Here is a 13,198-nt window from a genome sequence, read left to right on the forward strand (position 1 = left end):
TAGATATCCCCAAACTTTTAATTATATTTGAATTTTATCTACATTTACAGATCAAGAACGGGTTTTGATAGATGAAACAAAGCGATATCTTCATTTAACATATTATTTTAATAGAAGATATATTGTGTGAAAATTTAGAAGTGGTTTCACGAGTTTTTTCTTTTTTGATATGGAAATTCTGTTTAGTCCTTTATTGTTTTGCTTGCTTTGGCAATGAATGGCCTGACAGCGGTTTGAAAATTTAATGAAACCATGCTCGCACCTCTTTGTCAAAACTTGTTGTAGAATATACTTACAAAGTAGATGGTATATAAATAAATATTTCATGAATTTTAAATACCAGAGCAATCAAAGCAAGTGGAAACATATATAAAATTGTAAAAATAATAAGAAAATAAATGATGCAGTTCATTCTACAAAAAAAAAAGTATGATTTAAAAAAAATAATATAAAAATTAGTAAAAGGATCAGGTGGTATACCGAACCGACATCCTGTATCGATTTTTGTTACCACTCAACATTATTCTTAGGTGAAAATTTTAGCTCGGCCAAATAGGTCCATATAACACACATTCCTGGATGCGATATAGATCTGTTACCATCTATATCAGTGAACCTTAATTCAGAATAATTTTTTGCTTCTATTCTTGGTAAAAGCGCTCTGATCTTGTACGACAGGAATCCCTGCTCCCTTAAAAGAGGCTTAGAATTTCTTTGAGCGAGTTGTCTTGTTTAGCTATCCTTTTGTTGATTACTCCTTTCTAACCTCCATTTTTTCCTTTATTTTCTTCCACCTTGATCTATTAAAATTGTGCTTTTCAATGATTTCTCACTGGATATCTAACGATGTTGGGGATGTAAAAAATTCAGTGTTCTATGTATCAATCTAGTCTGGAGTAGGGAACAGCTTTTCTTATGTACCTAGCTAGCTAGCGATTCTATTTCTGTAAAAAATCGCTCTGTAAATAGTTCTACCTCAGGCAATTTATGGAGTAAAAATGGACCACCTAATCATTGCTAATAAATATTTTTTTAGAAAAAGGTCAATGCTATCATAAATGAAATGAATTTTAATAACTAAAATAAAACTAATTTCACAACCGGTAATTGAATTTGTCTTATTTTCTTTTGTTTCAGGTAACTCAACGGTTCATTTAATATTCTAAGGGAGAGCTGCCATGTAAGTGGCCCTCCTTACATTGTTGTACTCCCTTTTACTGTAGAATAATTTTCTATTAAAGGTACTTACTTTTGTTATTATTGTTTAATATTATAAATTTGCTTGTTAAATATAAGTTGTTTAGCTTTTAAGTTCATAGTATAATATTCTGATAAAATCGAGGTAGGTCCCAAGTCCCAGTAGGGTCCCCTGATAGGAACTTTCCTGTAGGGATTTTTTATATGTACTTTTGTGTGTTTTTGTTTCAGGTTCAACATAAATTTTACATTTTGTTATTATTGTTTAATATTATAAATTTGCATGTTAAAAATAAGTTGTTTAGCTTTTAAGTTGATAGTATAATATTCTGATAAAATCGAGGTAGGTTCCAAGTCCCAATAGGGTCCTCTGATAGGAACTTTCCTGTAGGAATTTTTTATATGTACTTTTGTGTGTTTTTGTTTCAGGTTCAACATAAATTTTACATTTTGTTATTATTGTTTAATATTATAAATTTGCATGTTAAAAATAAGTTGTTTAGCTATTAAGTTGATAGTATAATATTCTGATAAAATTGAGGTAGGTCCCAAGTCCCAGTAGGGTCCCCTGATAGGAACTTTCCTGTAGGCATTTTTTATGTGTACTTTTGTGTATGTTTCTGTTTCAGGTTCAACATAAATATTATATTAGAATTACTTAGACAAGTTGTGTAAATTAAGTTTTATGAAAATAAATGTAAAATTTTGTATATGCTGTGTATGTTTTTCAGGTTCAACGTAGATATTACTTTATTATTATTAGGTTAAGTTGTGTCTGCAATCCCAATCCCAAATAGGGTCCCAGTAGGTTTCCCCATTGATAGGATATGATATGATTTTTTCAATGTTTTTGTGTCGCATGGGAACCATGTTCTGCCTTGTGGTTAGGTCCAGTTCCTATGTCATAAAGGGGGAGGTTTTTTAGTCGGTGAGAGCCCGACACTACCTCTGTTGCGGGCGCAGAGGGTGGCTGGTAGAGCTTTTTCCTCCTCCTACGCAAAACAAAAAAAAAAAAAAAAAAAAAATTAACAGTTCATATTATGTACATTACTAATCTTTTTGCCAAGTGATTTTGAGTTGTAGGTGCTGTACAATGGGAGTATTTTAATTCACGGAAGCTGTGGCAAAAAAAAATGGTTACCGATTCTCAAATGTAATATTGAAAGTGGAAAATGATTTTGGAAGATAAAGAAAATTTTAATTAAAGTGACTATCAACCGTAGTTTCAAATGTGGATTGAATAAAAAGTAAGTACCGTAAATGTCTAATAGAATTTTTAAAACTCAGCAAACATAAAAAAAAGTTATGTATATCTAGAATTGTACATGATGATTTTAACAAATTTTAGGTGCTGAATTCAAAACTTATAAAATTTTGTGTAATACATCGAATTTTTAGATACATACGATTTATTTACCAATAAATGCATAATCAGTGTTATAACAATATTTCAAAAAAGTATTGTCAAATATTAATTGCAATAAATCATATCTTCATTTTCCTGTTTAGCCTCCGGGAATCATCTTCAGGTATTACTTCAGGGGATGATATGTATTAGTGTAAATGAAGTGTAGTCTTGTACATTCTCAGTTCGACTATACCTGAGATGTGTGGTTAATTGAAACCCAACCATCAAAGAGCACCGGTATCCACGATCTAGTATTGAAATCCGAGTAAAAATAACTGAAACTCGGGCTTGAACCTCTCAAATTCTAAATCAAAGCTTGCCAAATCCATACCGTCCTAAAATTATTTTTTTATATTTTAGTGCGTTTAATTTAAGAGTGGTGTTTTAAACATTTTTTTTTACATATTTTTTATTTATTTATGTAATTGTTTTTGTTCATATAGTAATGAACTATGGATACTACCAGGACTAAGGCGATTAGTCCAGCATATGGTCTTTTCAGAACGTTTTTTCGTAATTGCTTGCTCTTTGGTACACTATTCAGCAGCCGCTAAGAGGTGCGAAATGTGACATGAGGACAATCAGGTTTCCGGCTGCTCGTATCTCACTGCGTACCGTTATCACATTTAAGGCTTGTCTGACAAGGAATTAGATGTCAGAGCTAAGTAGATAGATTAGTTTAGCTTATTCTAATTAGTTAGGGATGCACTGGCGAAGAGGTCGGTTTTATAATCTGAAGAGTCTCATGGGAAAACTCAGGTGAGTTAGAAATGAAGAGGATGTAGGGAGGGGAGTAGAGGATGTAGCATAATTTCAGTAACAATGTGAACAGTTGTAGGAATTCTTGAAGGCAGTCGAAGCACCTCTCCAGCGGTTCACAGACGAGTGATATCAAGGCTTAATGAGATTAGGAAAATGTTCTCTGCTTTGCCGAACAGATTTAAGAAGCTTCCCTCTAAACCAACTGAAGTCAAAGCAAAAACTCAACGCTGCCTTACAGGCAGCGAGAGGTCAGCTTTGAAGAAATTCACCAAATTTCTTCATAACAAAAAGCATAATGATAAATTTAATAATTTATTTGTGGATTGAATTATGTGTGAACTGTATATCATTAAACAAAAAATTATGCTAATATAACTTGTAGACTTATCAGCAATGTCAGATGGAGGACTTTTATCCCAGAATTTAATCGTGAATAGAATCTTCATTTTCATCATATTAGATTGGAAAGGAAACTGTAACCTGTGAGTTTTCAATTTAATTATTAAAATATATTAAATGTGCAATACAATAAGTAAAAAATTAATGCAGAAAAGTGGTAACATCAATGTACATTTAAAAGTGTCCAGCAGCTCTTAGGAATGGGAAGACATTTGTAACAAAAGATTAGAAGGGATCTAAGAAAACAAAAAATTCCATAGATTTTTTTAAGTTCAGAGAAAACATTTAAAAGGATTAGGAAAACTTGGAATTAGCTCATTGCTTCTTGATTCTACAAATCTTTGTTTATAATATTTAAAGGCTTAGCTCTACATTATAGCTTATGAGAAATTAAATTAAATTATATGAAAAATAATTTGTCTTGAAGATCAATACAATATTAGTAATGAAGTGATATTTGGATAACATCAAAAGTTCCAGGTTAACTTCAAATCTTATATTCGAATAAGAAAAGAAGCATATCCGGATTTTAATGTATCTACCAAAGAGAGAATCTGCTAAATTTTCAAGGGAAATTTTAAGTTTTTTGGGATAAGAGTGACATCTCAACTTTCACTGTTGGGGAAATGATTTTTATAACCACCAATATTCTTATGCAGAATTTACAAAATTTTCTGGAGTATTATAATTTTCAAACAATATACATTTTTCTTTTTGGTGAAGAGAAGTGAAGAGAATAAAAAGCTCATCAAATGAAAATGCCTTTAAATCATAAATTTTAATTGCAACTTGCCTGTAAATTATGGAAATAAATAATTTACTTTGTTATTCACTAAAAATTTCTTTACCTGCATCTGCATGTAGTTCCGCCTTAACTTAGTTTAAAATTATATTTTAATAAATGATGTCATTTTGACATAATAAAATTCTTAACAGTTAAGCCAAAAAATGTAATTTTAATAGAACATATGAGATGAAGAGGTAATAATGATTTGAAAATTAACATAATCATCACAGTTTACTTATTAACTAGTAAAGAAAAATTCTATTTTAAACCAAACTTTTGGCATTTTACAATGTTGTTCAGGAGAGGTACAGTGGTGGAAAAGTATCAAACTATAATTTCTAATAAAAATGAACTCACCTTCCAGCTGCTGTTGATATAGCCTATCATTGATAGCATTACTTTGTTCTTAGTAGTATATTAAATTCTTAATTTTACAAATTTATTATTTTTCATTTTACCTTCAAATAACTTTTGTGAACAAAAAAAAAACAAAAACACAAAAAATTAATGGGGATGTGGTGGTTGTAACTTTTAAAATATATAAGTTTATATGTAAATTACAGTATAATACTATTGCAAACAATAATTCCATTTTAGAATTTAATTTTATCTTCACTGTAGTTATTCTCTCTTTTTAGACCTTAATTTATTGTTAAATTTATTACAAAATTAAGCTTTATTTGTCACACAACTACTAGTATATCAGAAAATGTAATAACTATATCAAATATTATCAAGATACCTCAAAACTTACTGAGAAATAGATTTTTAAAAAAACAAAAATGGGATAGATAATATAGTTAAATACATAGTACTTTTGATGGTAATAAATGAACTTTTATTCTGTTTTTCATATACTGAATCGCATCTTAAAGTATGTTCTGCATTACCTATCCAAATGCTACTTGATCAGAGTAAGATGTGTATTATTACGTACTTAAAAAATCATACTCAAATGAGTGATAACTAAAAGAAAGTTGCCAGCTTAACAGTAAGTGCACCATTATTTTGATAAGGTAATCTAATTTTTATATTTCCATTAGCAAACACTTCTAACAAGACGTAGCCATTTTTCAATTAAGGAAAATATTTTAAATTCTTTAAGATAAAGCTAAATTTGTTTTTCAGTTTTCTGCAATATTTATAAAACATTTATTTATACCGATAAAACAATTTAGTAGCTGTGGTATCAGTATCAGAGGAGAAACTTGCTTTTTTAAGTTGTACCACACAAATTGTGAAATAGTATAAATTTCATCATTATTTATTGAATACACAAGTAAATTTAGGTCCTCGCTTCAAGATGTGGAATGCGGAATGCCTCAAGGAAACATTTTTTGTTTCCTTTAAAATCTAGAGCCGTTCATTACAACTCTTTTCACAGATGATACAACTGTAGCTATTTCTAAGGATAGTTTTTAAAATGGAATTAAAAATTGCACAATTGCAACTTTAAAAAATTATTCACTGGGTGGATTGAAACCGTCTAAATTACAATATGTATAAAACAGTCACATTGTGATTCTCGGGTAGACATAGTGTTTCATGGCCAGAATTCCATTAATGATATTGATGGTATTTTTGTTGTCCGCAAAGGAAAACCTCTGGGTTTTTTATTTTATAAATTCTTTATAAATTCTACAAAACTGACTGAACCGTTTTACACTAACTGTGTAATCGTTATTGAATATTTATTATGCCTAAATATTTTCTCGTATAATGTGTAATGTCCAAGTTTTGGGCTTTTTAAAAACATTAGCTTTTAACAGAGAAAAATCATGGGCTATCAGATCATTACTGATGGATACTTTATGAAAAGGTAACTGTATAATCAGTTACTCATCAATTTATTTTACAATTAACAGATTTAGTTTTACAGAAACAATATTGTTCTATTGATGAATTTAAAAAAAAAATACAATATGATTTATCTGCGACCACTTCTACATGTACAGATATTTGTATATGCTCAAAATTTTTTTCAATAGCGATTTCTTTACTGTTATTATTTTGTAGTAATATTTCATAATTAATTTATTTACCTTAACGTCATTCCATGTGTTTGATTACATAATTAATATGAACAAAAATACACATCTACTTCGTTTTTCAAATTTTATAATTTGTTCCGATCAGAAAAACAAATTATAAAAATAAAGTAGCAAGTTAGGTTAAATAATTTGTTATAAAAATCTACCTTACCAACAGTTTATATTATATCCCAAACGCTTTGGGTCATTTGACCATCCACAGTAGAGAGATTTTTTGTAATTTAAAACATTAAAATTAAAAACGTAAGTAAAAAATTATATATTAACTCAACAGGTCTTCTTGGCAGTACAGGGATAATCAAGTTAGACAACTTGATAATGATTAATTTGAATACGAAATCATTTTCAAATTTGATATCTTCCTTTATTAATTTATTGTTAAAACAATATATATAATTTTTTTTGGAGATTCCTGGTTTTACAAAAATTTTTTGGAAAATCTATTATGTAAATAAAATTATCCAGGTTGTAATTATGTTTATTTTATAAAATGTGTTTACCATAAATGGATTTATCAAAACAGCCTTTTCTTTATACAGTTAATATGTTGTTCAGCTCTAATAGAAAAAAACCGTTGGTCATAATAGTATATTGTAGACGGCAGTTTACACGTTTTGAACTATACCCATCTTGTCTATCTAAGATATTTATTTCATTATTTTATTAAAATTGCTATTGTGTATAAAATTTATATGTTTTTGAAAACTTAACCACTTTATAATAAATATTCAAAAACAAACCCGCCAGTTTCAAAACATTTCTGGGCTCGCTTCTGTAGTGCTTTTGTTGCTCATTTTAGTTCTTCAGGACTGTGCATAAGTTTCTCTGTAGCATCCATAATGCGAACAATTAATTCCCCATGAGAATGTATTTTTGTTTTATATAAGATATTTTTCACCTGTACCCAGATGAAAAAATCTAGAAGGTGTTATATCAAGTGTTCTTGGTGCCCAGAAAGGTGGACCTGATCCATTTGTCAGTGAAATGATTGATACATTATCCATTAAGTTTGTTTATTTTATCTTTTTTTTTTTTAATGCAAGTATTTGAATGAGTATTTATATATTTTTGCAGATTTCATCACATGTAGGATCATCAAGACAGTGGGAGTACAACACTTAAATAAGATCTCATCATCTCAGGTTCAGAAATAAAGGAGCCAAATCGTCCAATAACATCCATTTAGTTGTTTCATATGGCAGTCATAAACTTCATCAAATTATAATTATTTTATTACCTTTATCGATTTGTAAATATCAAAGTTCTTAATGATTAACTAAAAAGCTGTTTACACGGTATATAATGTAAAAACAATTTACAAATTAACAAAAAGATGTATTAATCTAAAAATATAGTAAATTCATGTGTGTCATGTTACAATAATATTATTTATATTTAAATTTTGATTCTTTTGAATACTGTTGTTGATGTATTAAAAATCACTTATTTAGATTTGATGGATGTTCAAATCCACTGAAATGATGAGACATACTTAAAGACTTGCTAGAATAGTCTACATTCCAAATACTATCAATTAGACATTTTGTAACTGAGATTTACCATTTTCAAAAATATTTATTCAGCTAATGAAATTACTAAAAGCTCATTTATCAGTGTAAAAAGGTTCCGTACATTAAGTTAAATGAATTTTTATTCAAGTGACAGGCTGTGCTATTATCTATGTTTTATGTATTACAGAGATCATGATCATAAACTTTGAACAGAGTTGAAGATTTTGAGGTTGTAGAAGAATATACCTTCAAACTGATTTCATAATGGACCATAGTCTTCGTAATTCTTTCATCCAAGAGTTAACTGTAATCCAGGTAAAATTCAAATTCTCAATTATGGAAGATTTTGTACGACTGTGCTTAGGAGGTCGGGTTGATTACATTAGAAAGCTAAATTTTATAATGGCTGTGCCATTATATTGATTGATATTACTGTGAAGTCAACTAACAAACTTTAAAAATTAAAAGCGTCAAGTACCATAAAACAATAAAAATAAATGAAGTACAGTCAAACTAAAAGAGAATGATGTGAAGTTGAAGCCAAATTAAGTAGGAACAAGTTATTACAAAAGTAGATTCTGTAGAAAGCCAAACAAACAAATTTAAAAGATAGAAATAATAAAATCAATAGAGCTGATATATTAAAAGGAATGTGGAGGAGAAAGGATGCAGTAAACTGTATCAAGTTAAATACATTCAACGGAAACCGGCTAAGGAAGATCAATTGAAAGATACTGAGATATATGAATGACAATAATTAAAGGAAACAGGTGTAACCAAAAGTAAGCGAAAATTTTAGAGAAAACAAAGCTGAAATAAAATAGCAAAAGTGCATATGATAGCGTTTAGGGTGGAAGAAACATAGCAGCAGAGTGTAAAGTTATAATGCTGGTAGAGGAAATGAACCGATTTTGAAATATCAAAATTTGATTAAGCATCGAGAGACTTGAACAAGGAGCAAGAACTGAAATGTACAGTCACGGTAACTATATTGTGTGTGTATGCAAAAGACATGAGACCTGTGTTGACTGTAAGATGAGTCTGGTGAAGCACCATCAAGCATTTCAATAAAGTGTTTTTTTTTTTTTTTATAAAAAAAAAAGCTCCTGATTTAGCAGGAGCTAAATCAGGAGCATCAGGATGTATAACAGTTTTAATGATTAGATATTTTAAATACCTAATTAATATATAATTCTTATCATCTGTATTTCTGTTTTTTTAACTCTTCTCTGCTTGAATTTTTATACAGCTTCATTCCTGATGACCTAATATAATTGTATGGAAAATCATCAGGAAATTATTTAAATATAAAATTATTAGTAAATAATTATAAAATGAATACAGAAAATCAATGTTTCAAGTAAAATGAAAAACATAATAATATATGATTTTGAATCATGTTTTGTTTCATTATTAAATGTATTGTAATGTTTTAAATTCTTATTTGAAATTATTGTGGAGAAATTATTCATTAAGGTTATAATACTTAGTTTTATATTATGTAAAATTAATTTTTCTTTCGCCATTGAAAGTAATATTGTTAATTATTATTAAAATTACAATATTTTTTTATATTTATTTGATTAATTTCTTTTGGATTTTGATGTATGTTAAAATAATATTAAGAAATATTTTAAAAATATTTTATTACTGAAAAACATCTATTAACTTTTATACTCTTTATTTATGTAAATGTGTTAATTGTTATTTCTTCTATAAAAGAAAAACTAAAAATATTTGAAGTGTTAATTACAAATATTTTGAAGAAAACTTTTACATTGCCCAACTTTAATTTCTTATATATCAAAACAAGGGTTTGTTCTTATTTGTATTTATAATCATAAATGTGTAAAGACAATTGTAAATGTTTGATGGCCACTAATGTAGGGCTCCTTCCTGACAAGAATATGTTCAAAAAATATGAGATTTTTCTTTTTTAATTGATTTTATTTCAGAACATAATATAATTGGAACAACTTAAATTATTTCTGATTGTAACGTTAATTTTTTTTGTACAATGAATGTTTTAAAATATTTTTGATGTTCTGACAAAGGTTTTTCCATGGTTTCCCTTGGTTGTAAGGCAATTCCCAGAAAAGTTCATTTTGCTTTCATGGTTTGTGCTTAAATTTTTTTGTGAGTGCATATTATAATTTAATCAGAATAATAAAAAAAATATATGTTTTGTTATAACACAAATTTGTTCAAAAATATTTAATAATAATAATGAACATGTTATAAAACCATACAGGTAATTATTTAAGTCTATTTATTCAACTTCACCTTTTATACCTTTATTTATTTACAGTTTTTCTATTTGAGTAGTTACTCAAAATATAATATAGCGCAAATAATTATACTTATCTCCTATCTACTACATCTAAAAGTAAATGAGGGGCAGAGCTTTCATTATTTCAGCACTGTTGTGAGAACACCAAACAACTTTGTTCGACGTTGCCATTGCATGTATAGTACAGTAGCACCACATGAAACATTAATGACTGTGTTGTTTACTTAAAATGTTACTGATAATAATCAATTTTCTAATCTTTTATCAATAATTACTGTTTTAAAATATTCACAACATAATATATAAATCGCTAGAAAAGAAATTTTTTAACAATCCACTTATTATTTAATTTTGATCACAACTTCTAAATAAAAACAACTTCTCCAGCAAATATTATGAAAATGGATGTTACATCTAATAACTGATTTAGATTGTTTATTAACCCTACAATGCATGAATTTTCAAATTTAAAAAAAAATGTGCAATTTATCAGAAAAATAATTAAAAATTGTGTTTTTAAATTATTTAGAAATTTTTTTTATATGGCTGACAAACTTTTTGCATTTCGAACTGTTATGTTAACAACTGAAAATGTTAAATTTTATTATAAAAATATTTTCTAATGCTAAATCATATAAAAAACTATAATTTTCAGCAACGTAATTAAAAATATGCATTTTTAATAAATTTGAAAAAATAAAAAACAAAAGATGAATCTCAAATTATTTTTAATTATTTTTTAGTTTTTAACAGATTTTCGATGTCTGTAATCAAAGACTAAAAAAAAACACTTTTTTACAAATTAATACTCTATTTTTGATAAGCTACAAGCCAATATTTTAAAATGATTTATATTTACATTTTTTAACATTATAATACTATCCATTAGCCAACACAATAATTATTCTCTAATCACTTTACATTATCTTCACAAATAAACAGTCAAATTATGTTCATCAGAACGACATTTCATAAAACAATTATTTTTGTTATTGAAACACAAATAAAGTACACTGTGCACTTCACTCTTGTAAATCCTTTACAATTTGGAATTTTACATTTTTATTTTTTGATATGTACAGGCCAGTGTTCATATTTATCCAAACGAACATCAGCTGGAGTATCAGTTAAAGATTTTAATCTTTTCTTTGCTGGAACTAGTATGACCTCTAGTCGATGTTGTATTTATACCAATTTTACATAATAATTAAGCTATCTCTAGTCTGAAAGCAAATGATGACAGGGTTTTTTGTTTACTACTGGTACCTTTATTTTCTAAAACTCTCCTGTAAAACAAAATATTTACAACAGTTATATCGATTGTATGATAGAACAAACTATAGTACCATTTTCTTGTTCTCTTCACAATTCATCCTTGCCCATTTGAACTGTTCATTAAGTCCACTCCACCCACGTGCTTATGTCACAATCACGTTTGGACAAGATCCTATTCATGGGACTTTGTTTTTCTATTATAACACACAACATTCTTCAAGGTTAGGTTCTAACAAATGATTAAAACATTGTGAAACCTTTTTTATCTCGCCAATCTAAATTGGAGACTTCAGTTCCATCAACGCACCAACAAATTCAACAATAGTTCCCCTTGGCTGTTTTATCAGCTCTTCATCTGAAAGAAGAATGCAGTTAGTTATCAGGTTACAATGCATCGTGCCCAAGGACAGAACATCCCAAAATTTTTTAATTGAATTGTAGGGATTCTAAATAAAACATGATTATACATTGAATTTTTTTACTATTAAAAAGTAGAATTTCTGAAAAATATAAAATATTTTGACGATCTGAAATAATAAATTTTAATTAATTGTAGGCTTCAACTGGAGAAATCTCGTTACGTGTTTCACATTTATGAAATTTTCAAAAATGTTGGGTGACAGAAAGAGTCTTGAGTTCATATTCATTTTCAGCATCAGAAAACAGATGAAAATCATGTATCGCATGTTAGGAAACAAAAATTATGTTTATCAGTGTATTTAATATTAATATGTATACTCATATTTAAATATTTAAATGAATACTATTTATTCTAATATGATAATGTGCTATACATTAATGAGTGGTAAACATATTTTTGTGTGTGGGTGTATATATATATATATATATATATATATATGATTTATTTATTAACAAATTATTTAATGAATTTCAAATCCTTAAAATATAGATGAAACTTCTATTATGATTTTTATGCTACTTATATATACTATCTTTTGAACTGATAGTGTAAAAGAATTTTTCTTTTAAATGAATTTTTATAAATGCAGTAATTGTAGTGTATTGGTATTCCTTGCATTTTATTTCTGGATAAAATTGAATCAAATGTTTTGTAAAACTTTTATGTTTTTTTTTTTACCGTAACTTTTAGTAAGAAACTTACCCAAACGTCCCTACTATTGTGTATATCTGGCATTTTGGCTAGAATGTCCAATATGGGCTTATTTTAAGGCTGATGAATTACTTTTCATATGAATGCATTTTACTTTTTTCAATATTTACCATAATAATTTCCAATGATTGGTTTTCACAGTATCCACATCTTCAGTTGGCATTAAATTATATATCTATTACAATAAAACATATTATTTTAATAATTTGTAATTTTATTTGAAGTTATGTTTTCTATTTTGAATGATATTACGAGTATATGTGTAAATTTTGTTGTCCAGTACTGAAATCATATATATATTTATTGTATAATTTTTATATATTGTTGGCTGGCAGTCAAAACCTGCTAAGTCTTTTCACTAGGAGAGCTAAAATTTATTCTCATAA

The sequence above is a fragment of the Lycorma delicatula genome, chromosome 3 (genome assembly GCF_047948215.1).
Source record: "Lycorma delicatula isolate Av1 chromosome 3, ASM4794821v1, whole genome shotgun sequence".
In the NCBI taxonomy this organism is placed as follows: Eukaryota; Metazoa; Arthropoda; class Insecta; order Hemiptera; family Fulgoridae; genus Lycorma; species Lycorma delicatula.